Source organism: Cupressus sempervirens, chromosome 7, assembly GCF_028749045.1.
Source record: "Cupressus sempervirens isolate cs-2001-9-10 chromosome 7, ASM2874904v1, whole genome shotgun sequence".
NCBI lineage: Eukaryota > Viridiplantae > Streptophyta > Pinopsida > Cupressales > Cupressaceae > Cupressus > Cupressus sempervirens.
This window is the reverse complement of record NC_143124.1, coordinates 450,020,052-450,038,047: the sequence shown is the minus strand read 5'-3', so window position 1 is coordinate 450,038,047 and position 17,996 is coordinate 450,020,052.

Here is a 17,996-nt window from a genome sequence, read left to right as displayed (position 1 = left end):
TTTCCCCAAAGATACAAAGTATGGGGGAATGATATTACCTTGTAATTGGACTTCACTAGTTTGATCCTCTTTTTGGCTCATGCTCAGAGTCTCCATTATTATTTTTCCTAGATTGATGTTTGGAAGTAGCCTTGTCATTTTTTAAGAACAACTAAAAACTCTTATCATCTTCAAAGACTTTCCAAGATTCTACATTGTCAGGAACAAATCCTTGATATATAATTTTGACCTAATACTTCTTATCTCTAAATTCTAGATGAGGTAACAATAAGGATGAATAAAAAACCAATGCATCTACTTTGGCATTCATCTCTCTTTGTATTGATTCAATATAAAAAGCATGAAACCCTTCCATTTTGTCCCAAAATTTATTTCTATAGTTTTTCAACTTATGATTCTTTATATAGTATTGCCTTTTAATTTGTCTTATAATGAGCTCTACATCACCTCAGGCCTTTAGGATCTTTATTCCTTTCTCCTTCTCAGCTATTATCCTCAATAGTAGGGACTCAAACTCAATATTTTTATTTGTATTTCCAAACTCCATTTTGAAGGCCATGGATTCAAGTTCTCCCTTAGGAGGTTTTAACACCACACCTACACAAGATTCTAATAAGTAACAACTTCCATAAATTTTCAATGTCCATATGGATGATGACTCGTTTTCCTTACTATGGGCTTTTATTTTCAAAATCTTTAGTAAATGGCATGTAATTTCCAAACTCTAGTTCTTGATAGAGAATTTGGGCCTTAGCATCATCTAACTTCAAGACTATAAATTTTTACCAAGTTCTATGTATTTATCAAAAATAGGGTCTTGCCCACCCTATTCTTTGGTACTTCTGAAGAACCTTGTTTGTTATAGGGTGCTAGATTAATTTTTTCTTTGAGCTTCATGTCTCAACTATGTTCTACTCTTTGGATGTTTCTCCTAGGTAAAAGCACAAACTTGTATCACCTTTTATAAAGGAAAAGTGATATCAAAATTTAAAGTCTTCAACTTCAATGAGATAAAAGTGGCATTTGTGCTTAGAATTTGAAGATGATGTTATCTAATGAAATGTGTAAAATTAGATGAAGTTTATGTCTATAAATTTTATTTTTTAAATTGAGTGAAAATTTTATCTATTTTTAAATTTTTTAAGTCTATTTTTTAATTTTTTTAAATGCTGAAATTATAGAGTTCTTTTCTCGTCAAACAAATATATGCAAATTTTCATTTTTTGGTCTGATTTTGGAATATGTTAGAGTAGACACGTATACCTAGTCCACCAAAAAATAAAAATTGAAATTTAGCTAATATTTTTCAAGTTATAACTGGTCAAAGTCAAAGTTATCAGAAATTGACAGTTTCTTTCTCCCGTCAAACTTTTTCCATCAAATCTATATATATTTTTAAAAAAATTACATATTCTTGAAGAAGACTCTCTCCTCTAGTGCAGCATTTTAAAAATAAATAAATTATTGAACATGATTTACTATTTTTTTCTTATTTTTGAATAGACATCTTCCTAAATCTTAAAATACCTACTTGTAATATTTTCAAATTATAACATATTATCCATAATCAAATTTTTTTTAAAAAATTATATGATCATAATCTTGACTCCGAGACCTACAAAACTACATTTTTAGTTTTTAAAAAAACTTCAATTCAATAAGTCAAATTGACCTTTAAAGTGAGAGGTTTGCAAAAGTTCTTATTTTTGCTTGTGTGGTTGCCACCTAGGATGCCACATTGGTAGTTTCGGCCGAAACTGTTTTGGCCATAACCATTTTGGCTGAAACCTCAATGCTTATAAAATTGTGGTCAAAATTTTTTTGGCTATTTTTTATGATATTTTGAGCCATTTGATACATGGGGGTTATGGCCAGAACCATTTCAGCTGAAATTGTTTTGGCCGTAATGTTGCATGCCATGTCAACTTGGAAAGCTGCCACATATGTACAGTCAGAACATGTTCGGCCATAACTATTATGGCCAAAACTATTTTGGCCATAATCCCTCCAAATATCACAAATGCTGACAAAAATTTGTGGCTTTCACCCTCCTCTAAACAACTCTTTCTAATGCTTCCGCTCTAGATTCTTCTTCTTCCAGTACTTAGCTAGCATTCATTTCATGTTCAATGTTCCTCTTATTTCTCCAAACAAATGTATTAAGAGATGAAATTATGTCTTCTTCATCATCTTAGAAACCAAGGTTAGGTTGGAGCACAGGGACAATATTCTCATGATGTAGTACCATTTTCCCTCATGTTATAAGATCTATTTAGTCGAATGATTATTTGTTTCCCGAGCAAAGTCACCAAAACTTTATTGGTAAATAGATTTGTTCATTCTGATTTTAACTTTACAACACCCTAATTTTTGAACAACATCTGATTATAAAATTTGGAAAGTTACTTCTAAGAAGACTTAATTTCCTTTGAATTGTTAGGAATAGCTCCCTATTGTGAAATTTTTAATGAATTTTGTTTACTCATAAATCTAAATAGGGTATGTTCTTAACCAAAGAACAAGAGAGGTAAACTAAGCCAATCGAATAATAGATTCAACTTAGGAAAGAAGTAACTTTTTGAGGATTAGTTAAATCTATGAACTCACATATCTTATGAATTCATAGATGATATGCACTAAGATTTATTGATCTATCTAAAGTTTCTCTTTGAGCTTATAGTGACAATTCCTATCATATTCAACTTTTTGTATTAAAACAAGGGTAATAAAACTCTATTTATTCCTTGTTTCATTCCGAGATGAACACAAACAACAAGAACATAATAATTATTCAAAAATTAAATAGAAAATGATTGATAAAAAAATACCATTCAATTGACTCTACAACATCAAGTATTTCACATCATTAATCTTTCATTATCATACATATAGGATTCTGAGATGACTATTACAATGGAAGTTTAATTGGTTCATTTTCTCAAAAATGCCAAATGGAAAAGAGCCAATTCATCTATTACAATGATTACATAACAAAAATGATAAAGGCAAAATAGAATCACATAATCTTCTTTCCCTTTTCTGCCTTTTCCCTATAGGCTTTGGCAGCAACAATGATTGAAATTAGCTATTTATATTTATTGGCATGCACATTTGTGTATCTCAAGAGCCACTTAGAATGCTCCCAGGCTAGATTTTTGATAGTGCCCAACTAACCTTTTAGTTCTTCCTTGGCCATGTCCACACATCCACCAAGCTTCTAAAGCTCAAAAATTCTTTCCTAATCGCTAGAAGTTATTCATGTCAGATTGTCTATAAAATTCATGAATTTTTCCTCCATGATAGTTACTCCTATTATTGCCATCCCTTGTCCACTAGAATGTGAATCAGTATACAATACTTTTAGTAGATGATATTCTCTGTCCTACTCTTTCGTTTCTCTAGCTTCAGTTTCTTTAAGTCTTTCTTTCACCACCATAATTATTTCAAATTTTAAATGCATACTCTAGAACTACTCAACTATGTGATCATCTCTTTTGGGTAAAATATTTGCTTCAACGACCTCCTTCACTTTCATGTGGATGATCATTTTCAACAAAGAGACACAACCATCATTCTTGACCTTTTCTTTAGCCAAGGTGGCCCTATTTGATGATATATTATCTTTCTCTATTTCCAATCTTAAAATATCATTACCAATCTAGTCTATAATAGAGAGTCCTTCTACCTTGATCTTCTCACTCCACTCTCTATTAATTTTCCCAAAATGCTTATCTTCTTGAAGTTGAGAGGTAAGTGCCTGGATGTTTGCAATAGTGGGATTTCTAGTAATAGGCATCCCAAAAATGCTTGTTGAAGAGGTGACTAATTTCCTTATGAAAATTTTCAATTCTTGTATTTCTACTTTCATCTAAACCTTTGAAAACTTAAGACTTTCTAGTTGTTCTTTGATCACCTCATTTGTGGACTTCCATAAATTCACTTTGGTATCACGTATGGCTTCCTTAAGACAACTGAATGCATGGTGAAATCATCCACAGTCATATCCTCAATTCTTCATTCTTAGTTAGGTTTGGCTATCTCCATTATTAGATGCCCTATTTTAGGATCCTACCCAAGGATAGACAAGGTCTTCTATTTTTTCACTTTAGTTAATGCAGATCTAGAATGAACAACAAGGGATAAGGTATCCTTGTTGGGAGCAACTTTTTCTTTCCTCCGTCTCTTCCTATCCAAAGTGTCCACTAACAATGAATCTATTCCTATTATCTTTGAGGTCGTCCAAAGAGAATCTATGCTAAACATTTTCCTTTTGACTAGAGTGATTATTTTTGTGGTCAAAGAGAAAGGATCCTTTTGATCTTAGGAGACAAGCTTTGAGGACTCTTGGCCTTTCTTTATCTTTGTAGTCTTGTTGGCTTCTTAATCTGACTTAATGGACTCACTATCACTTCTTACTCCATCACCTAAGCCCACTACTTACACATAAAAATTACTTGGGAGGAGAAGTACAAGGCTTGTAGATGGGACTAGACAACTAGTTGGTGAAGGAACTAGAGTAGTAGTACTATATATCAGCTCATCTACTTTCTTCTCATCTTCTAGCTAGGCACCAATCACTGGAGGGGAGCCATCTTGATAAGTCTTAGTAAAACTAATGTTTTTATGTGGAGGTTGGTCACCTCCACCTTTCAATTGAAGTGGTCTTAGAGTTATGGCTTGGATCACGCCTCATGTGTCAACTTGTGAGGAAGAAGTAGGGGTAGACATTAAAGGAGCTTGAGTATGGGTGCTTTTACTCTGGCTTCTTCTTGTTGTAGTCCACTTGAACCACTTCCCAATTCTTTTAATAATTTGGGCCATCATAACATGTAGATTATCCCCAACATCTTGATAAGGCTCTAAATTGATAGGAATATTTCTTAACATTGTTAAATATGTATTGCTATACATATTATGCCCATCATCTTCAGTTCCTTCAACATCAAGGTTTATTTTATACATTTTTACTTGATCTACTATGATCTTGGCAAAAACATGGCCATGGCTCTTGAACTCATCTATACAATTAGCCTAGTTATCTTTGATAGTGGTGACATGTTTGATCACACTACCAATCTGGAGAACATCTCCTACATATCCATTTTGATCAAAGATAGGTCTCAAGACCTCATACATCTCCAATTGATACTTCATTTCCAACACTTTTAACATGTTCTTTGCATCAGCATGGACTCATAGCTAAAAGCTCCCATCTTCATTGAAAACTCATAACCTTTCTTCTTTAGACTCCCACTCAGCACAATCACTTGAATGGCATGTCTAATGATCTCAATCAACATGATCATTTCACTCCAGTACACTCATAGGTCCAAAGGGAACCCATCAAAAGCTACAATATGCAAATATAAAAGGGATGAGAATTGAATGAAAAGGCTTCTAAATTGACTTATAGTTGCCATAGCCTCTGGACTAAATCTTGTTTCTAGACATCCCTAGAGCTCCTTGCAAATTGTCATTGTAAACACATCATTAACTTTTCTATATTCTACATAACTATTTTTCAATTGTAAATATGGGTAGAATTCATAAGACTTCACATCATCAAGGAAATTTTCTATGCTAGGGAGGCCCAACCATAATTATAGAGAAGCTAACATTTAAGTTAGAAAAGAGGACATATAGTAGGTGTTCTATAATTTTGTAACACTAAGAGCATCAGATAGGTTCTCGCTTATCTCATGAACCCAATCAATATATTGGGTATCTGAGTAGATGACTTGTACGAAAAAGAAATATTGCTTAGTGAAATTTAAAGCTTCTACCTCACCTTTGAATCTGTGCAAGAGAACCTAGATGTCTACAATCTTAGGTTTGAGATTAGTATCAAAAAGAGTCTCATTGGCCTAACTTTTGGCACTTTGTGGCTTTTGAAACCATGACTACATAATTTTCTTTCTCTAGACCATTTTCTTTGTAGAAAACTTAGAGACAACTCCACTAATTGTGAAATTTGAAAACTCATGTCACTCTCAAATTTATAGACAAATTACCATTATTTTTTGGTCATTAGAAATCAATAACATATCATTCAGGAATACAATCTATCTAGTGTGCATGTTATAATGGTTTATATACTCACATATCAAATCCAAATCTTGAACCACAATTGGAAAACCCACTACCACAACTAGTAATGGGATGTATAGGCTCTCATCTCACCCTCTTCTAGAAATATTGCATGTCATACAAATAGAAGGAAGGGTCTATGAAATTATGTAGTGAAGACTTGATCTCATTCAATCCATCAAAACTCACAAATCTAGGTGCCATTCTATTTGGAAATGAATCATTAATCTAGAGAATGAAAGGAATTTAAATTGCACATTTACTAGCCTTTGAAAAAGTGATGTAATTTTAATAGAATAATAGTTAAAGTAAAAGTGGTAGTTTTGTAATTGTTCACACTTCCATCTATATAGGAACTCTGATTCACTTGTTCATCTTTAGAATTCATGCCAAAAAAATGAATTGAAAGAGAGATCCATTGGAATAGTAAATGCATAGTTTTAACATATATTAAGGTGTCCTTTCACTATTTCTATTGGTCCACCAATAACTTTTTATCTCTCATATTTACTTTCCCATTTTCCACTAAGTTTTGGAAGATTATAAATAGATTACTTTGTAACAAGATATATGTCAAAGTGAATTCTTCTTAATAGATATTTCTTACAATGTTTATATTATTTCCATTTATCATCTTGAGAAGTTTAGTGCATGAACTATGGGTTTAATCCATTGACCAACTTGATTCTCTTTAAAATCCAAAAAAATATCTTCATGGTTTCAAAACCTGCCAAGGAGAAGACAATTTTCAATTCTCCCCTCAAGCTTGCCTTTTAAATTTACCATTTGTCTATAGTTTTTCATTGGGTTGAAATTTTTCCAAATGTAGTGTGAAAAGTCATTAGGGACCCACCTATGCATTCTTCTCCTTTAGAATTAACTTTTTTGGGAAAATGACTTCATGGATTGAAAATCTATTGAGGAGAAGTCAGGTTATAGTTTTTTGTCTGGAATGATTCTGAGACTTATTAAAAATCCTAAATATTTCCTGAGGAAGAAAATTATAAGAAGAAAATTAATTTTTTGTAGGATACTTTTTCATTTTCTTATTTTGACCTACATTCATGCTTTGTTGCTTTTGGTGGAAAATCGCCTTCATGGGTTGAAAATTTTTCGAGGAGAAGAAAATTTTCAATTCTCCAATCACTTCTATCTTCATGGAGAAAATGATGTATCCCAAATAACTATAACTTTTTGCAATTAATATTTTCATGTTTCATGAATCTCCATAGATTTGGTACTAAGCTACCCACAAAATCTCACACACAAAGGAAGACCACTAGGCTATGAAAAATGGGTAAGGGGAAGATGAAAATCTGATGAAGACTGTCTCCACATAAGGGGGCTTGAACTTAGACTTGAACACCTAGGACTTTATTAAGACACAAAATTTCCACTTTGCAAAATGGTTAAGGTATGAAAAGTGGGGCAATATAGAGTAGAGGCTCAATCTACTTAGCAAGTGGATCTCATAGATATTGAGGTAGATGACGATTAGCTAGATAGTTTATCATGTGCTCAAGGGAGAAAATGACAAAAAAGATTTATATCATGGATAAATTCAAAGTGTAGGCATTGTAAATTTTTCCTAGAGGGTCCCAATATTTTGACACAATTAGGCATTATTCTCTATTAAAGTGGGCTAGGGGAAATGAAAAAATCCCCAATAAGACTAAGTTGTAGATCCATATGCTAGATGAGTGAGTAATTCAAGCTCAAGAATTCATGAAATATGATGAATTCAAAAACCTATATGAATTCAAATCATTCTTATATAGTGGTAGGCAAAATGATCTTACCTTGCAACTACAACTAAGAGACTCCCTAGAGAATTATACTAAAATAGTGCAAAGGTTCCAAGAATATGACCAAAACAATGAGGTCCTCACTATGGAAGAAGTTAGAGAATAGGTAAAGAGAAGTGGGATGCTTCTTTTCCTATGGTGGGAACCCAATTCATCTTCCAAGATTGATCAAATAAGAAGATAGCATAAATTAGTCTCCTTTGAAGAGACAAACATTGCTGGTGAGTAGCAAGGATCTGGCTTCAACATTGATAGTAAGACAATGGCAGTTTGGAGCATGGCTCTTGAGGGGAAAAAAATCCAAAAGTTACAGAGATAAGGGACTCGTGCCACAGTAATATTATATTATATAATGTCATTACTATGTCTAGTGACCAAATACATAATTTGATGAATACAACATCATCAATAGGGAAGAGAAAAATGGATATGTTGGAAGAAAAATTGTATTAAACATACAACATATCCATTGATGCCAAAAATAAATATGAGGAGGATATCAAGAGAATGTATGTCTTGGAACAAAGAGTAGCTACATTTAATGAGAAGTTAAGAAGCCTAATAACTATGACAAGGCCCATTGCAAAGGTAAAAGATTAAGAAGCCCAAATAGATGTTGATATAGAAAATGTGGGTGAAAGGTAAAAAATAGCTATAGATGAAGAGGAGGAGGAATCTAGAAAAGAGATTGAAATCACAACCATCAAGTATTTGTTGTTCCATAAGATAAAATCTTTGAAGTTTATTTCACAAAATGTTCATAGTATTTATTTGGTTTTGCAAGGGGTTGAATACAAATAATCTAAAGCAATTGATCTATTATCTCCCCTTTTTGCTACATGGGGCCCTTATACCCAATTCTTTGATAATATTATACCTGTGTTGGTACAAAATAAAGACTTACCAAAGGTATTTCTTGTCAGTGTTAAAAAATGATTAATAAGGTGAAAGAATTGAATGGTTTCCTTGCTAGAAAAATTACAACTAATTCAAAATAAGATGAAAGCAATTGTTAGAGGAACACCTAATTTTGTGCACAACATTTTGGGTAACAATTGAGGAATTAAAGAATGGATGGAATCGTCATCCTCTTTTGACAATATTTTGAACCATCCCATATTTTTGGCATAATGCAATGATGAAGAAGATGTTGTGGTAGTGTATCATTTGATAGATATGATATACAAGTTAGAAGTTGAGATGTTGAATATAACTAAAAAGGTTAAGCCTATAATAGATGCCAAGTGGAAAAAATGCCTTGAAGAATTTAATATAGTTAGGAATGTCAATTGGCCAGATGTAGACAGAAATATAACCATATGGAAGGTTGTATCATATATAAAGGCCCTACCATCTAGATAGAGTGATTAGGAAATGTAAACATGAAATTAAAGGAAAAAGGTACAAAATGAAAAATAAAAGGAAAGGGAAGTGATAGGTATAAAAATGTTCAATACACCTACAAAAGGTTCCACCTACTATTTTTGCAACTACATCCCAAATTTTGATCAAGTACAAAGAATTTTTGTAATGTAATAATATATAAATGTCTTTGTATTTTCTTTCCAATAGATTTTTGATAAGTGTCCTCCAATCTGAAGCTTGTTGTAATCCTTCCTATAAATTTGAAGATGTGGATTGAGGGTCTGAGTTTGGTAGAATTTTAGTGTTTTATGATAATTGATATCAATCCATTTTTTGTGTCAAATTTATGGAGTATCCAATTCTGCAAATATAAGAATACAATGAATGTTGAATGACAAGTTTTGGGATATCCTATGTTATATTCTAAGTTTCATACTAGTATGTATTGTTTTGAAGGAGAATTAATACAAAGAAAAGTTTTTCATATCCATGTCTTTGAAGTTTTGTCTTCATTTTCATGTATCTATTATCTTGATATTAAACTGAACAAGCTTATTTCAATTTAATGTAGCTTGGATGGGTTATATGTCTTTTCATTGACTACTTTTAATTCAAGGAGTTAAGTAATTACTTCCATGAATTGATAAGGTCTCTAGGTATATGGGAGGGATATCATAAGAATAAAATTTAGGGTTAATTACTGATAATAATTGCAAGTCAATTAAATAGGACTAGGGTTATGGTTTGACTTTGTATAATAATGGATAAGGAATTGATCATTAATTTAGATGCAAATGGATATGGTCATATGGTGGCACAACACACATATAAATAATAAATCAATGTTCACTTTTGTTAATAAAGAATCAAATCATTGGTCATTACTTATTCCTAATAGCTTTCCTTTTAGTTACAGTTGGCTACTATAATCAAGGAGTTATTTAACATTACAAGAAGAATAATGACCATTTTTCTACTATAGGGGATAGATTTTAGAGGAAGAATATTAGAGAAAATATTTGAAGAAGAAAATCATTTCCAAATCCCTAAGGGGCAACCACCTTAACATTGAAGAGCCTGGAGTGTAGAGAGTCTTTGTAAAATATTGAGGTTGGTCTAGATATGAGATAAAATTGGGTTGAATATGGGAATTAGATGATCCTTAGATTTTTTTTTGTCTTCTATATCCTGGTATTGAGTTTCTACAACCTAGTAGCTTTAAAACACCAACATAGTGCATAGGTAAACAATTAATTGAAAATTGACCTAGACTCTGCTATCAAGGAAAATAATAATTTGAAGATTAAATTGGAGAATGAAAGGAAAAAGTACTCCTCTACTAGAAATACAATCTATAATTTTAAAATGGCATTGGAGAATGAAAGGAAAGATGAGGATTCTAATGCAAGTATAATTCATAATTTTCACAAGGAATTGGGGAATGAGAATAAAAAAAGGAGTCTAGTGCAAACAACATCCATTATTTGAAAAAGCAATTGGAGAATATGAAGAAAAAAGAGGAGAAAACTACAAAGATAATCATTCATTTGAAGAAGGAATTGGAGAATGTGAAGACAACATAGTCTAGTGTAACTACAAACATAATCCACCATAATTAGAAAGAATTTGAAAATGCGAAGAAAAGAGAAGAGTCAATTGCAAAGGAAGTACTTGATTTGAAGAAGGAATTGGAGAACACAAAGAAAGAGGAGCCTATTCATACTACAAACACACTCCATGATCTAAAGAAGGAATTGAAAGATGTAAAGAAAAATGAAGATTCTACTATGAAAATAATCCATGATTTGAAAATGAAAGTGAAGGATGAGAATAAAAAATAGGTAACTACTACAAAGATAATTTAAGATTTGAAGAAGAAATTGGAGGATGAGAGGAAGAGAGAAACTAATTGGCAAGGGAAAGTAGAGGAAATACAAACCAAGAGTGAAATGGAGATGTCCAAAATGCAGAAAAAGATGGAGAATGCAATTACACAAAATATAACTACAAATTGTGAAGAGAATTACTTCAAGGATAATATTAAAAATATGAGTAATCTTATCAAAGAAGAAAATTGGGATAAAATAATACAAAATAGTGATAATTTGTTTGAAAGTACTTGATTTAAATAGCAATATCAGAGATGTCTTTGAAAATCTAAAAATAAAAAAGTGTCAAGTATTAAAAAGGGTATCTTCACCACTTCCTTAGGAAATATTTCAAATTTTTTTGAATAAAGTATAGAATATAGTGATAGGGATTTGGAAATCTTAGGAATAAAAAATTGCTTTCATGTCTTTGTAATGGCCCTAGTTGGCTTTCAAAATTGTGAAATATTAATGGAAATAGACAAAGCTATAAATTCTACTTCCAAAGACTTGATAAAGATGAATCATAGCATACTTCACATGCTAAATGTTTGATTACCACATCTAGCTAACTTAGAAAATTCATTGTAAAAGAAGATTATATGAAATAGTTGCACAGCATGATGAACTTTGATTTATGCAACTTCTCTGAGAAAACCATTCAAAAAAGAACTACAAGTTGCAACTAGCCACTGTCAAAAATTAATGTACTTATAGATAAATTCTTTGATTCATATAAAGATATCTCTTTGAAGTACTCATTGTTGACAAGGTTACAACCATTTATCTACAACCTAAAAAATATAGAGCTTCCAAATTATGCAAAATGGAGCACCATAAAGAACATCATTATAGTTGGATCATCTACTCAATCTATTAGTGTCAGTCATAGAAATAACAAGTAAAAAATTAGTAAGTGATAGTAGTATAATAAATTTTTAAAAATTACTTTTTGATCTTTAATTTTGAATTTTGGATTTAATTTCAACTTTGTTTAATGTTAATTTTTATAGGAATAAAGAACCAACATATCACAATAGCTAGATAGCTAGGCCTACTAGCACTATACAAAGCATATGGAAAAAAAATTCCCTACTCTTAAAAAATTATGCAATTGGAAATGTGGATATGTGATTGTACACACATATTGTAGTACTAATATGATTATATATATAATTACAAACTGACCTACATCTATTGTTTCTCCCTTGAATTTGTAAAAGAGAATTCAATGCCATTGACTCATTTAGAAAGGGTTTTATTATTCTACTTCTATAGGCTCTATATTAGAATAATTATTTATAAATCTTAAATGTATTATGTTACATTCTAATTTATAAATTATAATACAATTTTTTTAAGGAAAGTTTATTGTGTAAAATGCATTATGTTCCAATTTGTTAAAGAATCTATAATCAATGAAAATTTTAAAATGTCTAATAACTAGATTGAATGAAAATTTGAAACTAAAAATGTATACAAACTATAATCGATAGAAATATCAACATGTGTGGATTCTAAAAGTAAAAACTAGTTTCAATGTAAATGTCAACATATAACATCAACATGTTTAAAATGAATTTAATTGTCTACAATAAGACATTGAATCAAGGGTATATATTAACTTCTACACACTTAATTAATTATTAGAGAGTCTTAGACATTGGTAAGACTAGAGCACATAAATTAATTTCAATTCAAATTGGTAAGACTAGAGCTACTAGCCTACTATTTGACTTATGGAGAAGTTAGAACTTGAGAAGTTTCTATAGCTATCACTTTGGCTAGATTGGCTCAACATCACTATCATCAAAATTATCCTCGTTTATTTCATATAACATTTTATTTTTCATTGTGTTTTCTTCAAATTCACTATTAATATGCATGCCAAAGTCAACTGTATCATCATTACTTCCAATAATAGGACATGAACCACTAGCACTTTCATCACCATTTTCGTTGCCATTGCCACTTGGGTTTGAAATCTTGGCCATCACTCTTCTTTGACACTTTTTTTCCAAATGTCGAGAGCCCTATAATAAGAGAAACTATCTACCACATACCTAGAATTGTAGAGCCTCAAATAATTATCCAAATTTTTGTCTAATCTTTTAAACCTTTAACTTGAGGAAGCCCAAAGTACTAAAAAATTGCTCATCCTCGACTAAACCCAATATCATTTTCAAACATAAATTGGTAAGCCTAAAATATTTTAATATTGACTCTATCAACTAATTTCTCTAACCAAAGTTATTTGAAAGCTTTGGTACTACTCCTTCCGCATTTGGATTCACCATTAGATTATATTGTTCCCTCATTATGTTTGCAAACGAATATAAATTGATCTCTTAGTTGAGATTCATCTAAAATTCTATTTATAGTTACTTTGTTGATTACTTTAGTTTTGAAAAAATTATTAATCAAAGTTATCATCCCTCTTCAAAAATCACTTGGATAGTTTAGAGACCAACATTGAGGTAAAATAATAGGCATTTCTTTGAATGGTTTCTCTAGAGAGAATCTATATCTAATTGGTGATGAAATATTGTAGGCATATAAAATCAAGCATAGAGTCAATGATCTTCTTGAAGTCTTCACTTTTAATATGTGAATGTACCTTCTATGGTTCTCATTCTACTTCACTTCCTAATTTTTTTGGGGATGTGGGCATAGTATTACATTGGGATGTCAACTCCATGTACCATGGCACATACCTCATCATTTGCTCCAACATGTAAAAAGTTCCCATTATTGTTCAAATCTATGTTTTCTATCCACTTTGTAAACTTTGGTTCATCTGATGGTTGTAATTAATACAGAGTATCCAAGATATTTACATGTCATTTTACATAGCTTATTATATTTTGCAGTTCTTTGTTTAACCATTTTCATAATATTTATCATGTCTTGTAGCATGGGGAGAATATTTCTAAAGTTAATATTATCTCAACATTAGTTAGACTTGAATATAGTTGAGGGAAATGCCATATATTTAGAGAATACTTGATGCATTGGTATATGCAAAGAGATCCATCTATTATCATTGTCTTTAAGAAACTTCCTCCCATCAGTAAGTCCTTGAGAAAAGTGATGAAATTCCCAAAATCATTTTGGACTTCGACAAAACTATTGGTAAATCTCTTTGATTAAATATTCTACTTTAAAAACACAAAAAAAAAAAAAAAAATTCTTACAATTCAAAAAGATAGATTGATTAGATGGATCATGTAGTAAATGGGAATAGGATAGCGGGCCACATCACTCGAGATCTTTTTGCAAAGAATGCCTTTATGACCTTGCATAATTGAAGCTCCATCTTCTCTAATACACATCATTTTTTTGGAAATATCAATGTTATCCATAGCTTCATAATCAATTAGAATGCTCTTTAATAAATCACATAAAATCTTGGTTGTCACACTAAAAGTTGATTTAGCAACAAATAGTAGAAAGGGTTAACATAAATGATTGTTTATAGTTTAAACATGTATACAGATCTAGGATGTATTATCAATTATTGTAACTTTGTCTTGACACAATGAAATGAAATTTGACCATTTAATTTTTTCTTTCATATCTTTTTTTCAACTTGTGCAATAAAACTATCCCATTATCATGCATTGTTTACTGATCAGTGACTATTTGGATAGTTTTGAAATCTAAAAAAGTGCAATAAACTAATAATTGAAGGATAGTCCATCATAGGATGCCCTCTACTCAAAATATAAAAAATGACATTAATTTAATAATTTTTCCCATATTTTCCACTTTCATTTCTTTACCAAGGAAATATTCAATAGAACCTCTTATTGTAGATCACTTCTCCCATAATTTCTCATGTAACTCATATAATTTGGCATTTTTTATATGCATATAGTTGTCCTTCATTTTCTAAGTTAGCACATATATTCCAACTCCATCTACAGTTTCCTTTTTGTAAAATTTATTGGCATGCTTTTCTATGGTATTAAGTTTAAATTGCAACCTCTTATCCTTCTTTGTTATCTCTATGAAAATATCACATTTGCATTCTATAGTAGACTCACCATTAATTGTATTGGGAACTAGTTTAATGAACCAGAATATTTCCATTGATTCTAATTGAAAATTCCTTTTGGATAGATCCTAGTTTAATCAATCTTTTTTTATTCCAATTTTTTTTCCCTTCTTTTCACCAACATCATTTATGGCATCACTTTTTGTTTCCTCACCCAAGTCTATAATATAATTTTTTGACTCCATATTTAGGAAATTGCATCAAAATCATGTTCAAGTTCATCCTCAATTGAGATATCAAATTTACCAACTTAAACTTCTTCAAAATGATCTCCAACTTGTGATGAATCTCCTTTTTTAATATACACTCAAAATGTAAGTTGTGAATATCGTAGGTTTCCAACATTTCCACTACAAAAATATGTGGAAAGGGTTTTACATTTTGGTGGGCTCTCTTGGACTTAAGGGATCCTACTAGAACCCCTATTGTTTGACATTGCAAACTAATAAATGTTGCAAAAAAAATCAACTTGTTGAACAAAAGAATCAAAGACTATGACAATAGACTACTTAGACTACATATAATAACAATAATATGATTCATTTGCATAAAAAGGGTATCATGGTACTATAGTCTATGATACCACCCAATAAAGTTCATAAACCTATCTGAGCATGTGAGATATCTAGTGGTCGGTAAAAAGTAACTAGTAACACAAAAATAATTAATAAAAAGTCACTTGCCTTTTACAAAAACCATGGTCTACAAGTCATGACTACTCAATGGGAAATGCACTAAGCACTTTGAAACTTTGAAAACAATAAGAAATGTCAGTCTCCAAACAAAAAAAAAAAAAGGTGAATTGTGTAGAATAATAGTATGTTATGAATTTATATATATACTAACAAACTAGGTTGGAAAAGTGTGTGGGATTAACAAACAGAAATGTGAGATGTAGGTGAAACATATGTTCATATGTAAGCCCAAAATAGAAAACACTTGGCTAAATGGGATTGGTGCTCCGCACATATTGAGAAAATGGTAGGTAATGCCTAACCCAAGGGAAAATTAATTGGTTATAATAATGAAAAAAGAACATTGTCCAAGAAGAAAACAACATGTAAAGGATGGATTTTTTTTTAAAAATAATTTTATACAAAATGTATATTATAGTGGTGATTGGACCAATATTTTGGACTAATAATGTGAAAAATAATAGGCAACTAGTGCAGGTATTGGACACAAATCTTGTAAATTTTTGGTGATGTGGCTGACCAATGTTACATGCTTTATTTAATAAACCATTATCATTTGATTAGAGGGGATTTCCAAATGGAAAATATTCACCAATAAAATAGTCTCTAATTATGACTCTAGCACACTATGATGTACACAAAGAGAATGTGGTTATAATAGAAATTGTCTTGGACACAAAACCTTGAAACATCAAGATAGTATTTCATATACCTCAAGTACAGATCAATATTTACAAATCAGCTATGACATGGAAAATAGGTGGTATATAGTAAAAAAAATAGAGGAAAAATAACTTATACAAGGGAAATATCTCATTAATAGGACACCATTAAATTAGGTAATTGGAAAGGTTGATATGACTCAAGGTTACATGATAGATGACCTTAGATACTCTATAATCCTTCTAAGTAGATCCATGTGTTGGGGTTAAAGATATGGTAACTGAGAGGGGGGGTGAATTAGTTACTAGCAAAAATTAATCCATAGATCCCTTAGTTGTCTTAAAGATCTAGTTACTGTTGATACTCAGTAAACAAAATACTATACCTTGATAAATTAAATTGTTACTTATCTTCAAGAATTCATGCATATGACTGAAAACAAAATGAACACAAGAGACACCGGATTTAATGTGGAAACCCAATATGGGAAAAGCCACCAAGTAACTAGTTACCAATTTTTCACTCTTCTGAAGTGAGCCGTATTTAGAGCCAACCCTATTAAAGGTTACAATACACATTGTTAGGTGTGACCTTGTTAAATAATTTTGATCACCTTGTTAGGAGTGGCCTTGCTAGAGGTCTTTAGAAAAATTCAATTGAACTGTCACCTTGTTAGAGGATTTACAAAATGGATGTTAAACTAACTATGTTAAGAGATTTGAAATCACTGCTACAATTGTTAGAAAGCAACAATGAATTGACCTAAACAAGATACAAGTAAATTTGTTGATTACAAGTTTTTGTTTTGCATCATTAGATCCTCCATGATCAAATATGGCTTTTCTTCTCCTAAATAATCTTTGATCATCCTTCAAATTCACTCCCATGATAATTAGTCCTCATATCACATTAATTCCATACTTTCATCTCACTCACACTTAGAATTCACAACTTAACCTCTTAATTATATCATTCAAATTGTCAAGTCAGCCCATTTAAGGTTATATTTACCAATAAACCATACATCAGTTGGCTACAAAAATTACTTTAAACAAATAAACTTTGTTTCATAAAATAATGAAATCCTTTACTAGCTGACCCTGCTCAGTAAATACTACTTCCAAAAATTTCCTGAGTTAACCTTCTTGACTCCGTTAACATTGCAATATTTGTAAAATTCCTTTGGCTACCAAGTTTACTCGATAAGAACTAAATTCATTATCTATTTATGAGAACACAGTAAGACCTACTTCTACCACATTTTCTTTGATGACTAAGTGAGCTCAGTAAGAACTTCTTCGGCAACATTTCCTTTGATGATTGAGTGAGCTTGGTAAGAACTGCTTCTGCCACATTTCCTTTGATAACCAAGTGAGCTCAGTAACAACTAAATTTATTTGATTACCTTGAAATTTGGGTAACAACTATCTACTCGGTAGACACTGCAAATTTTCTT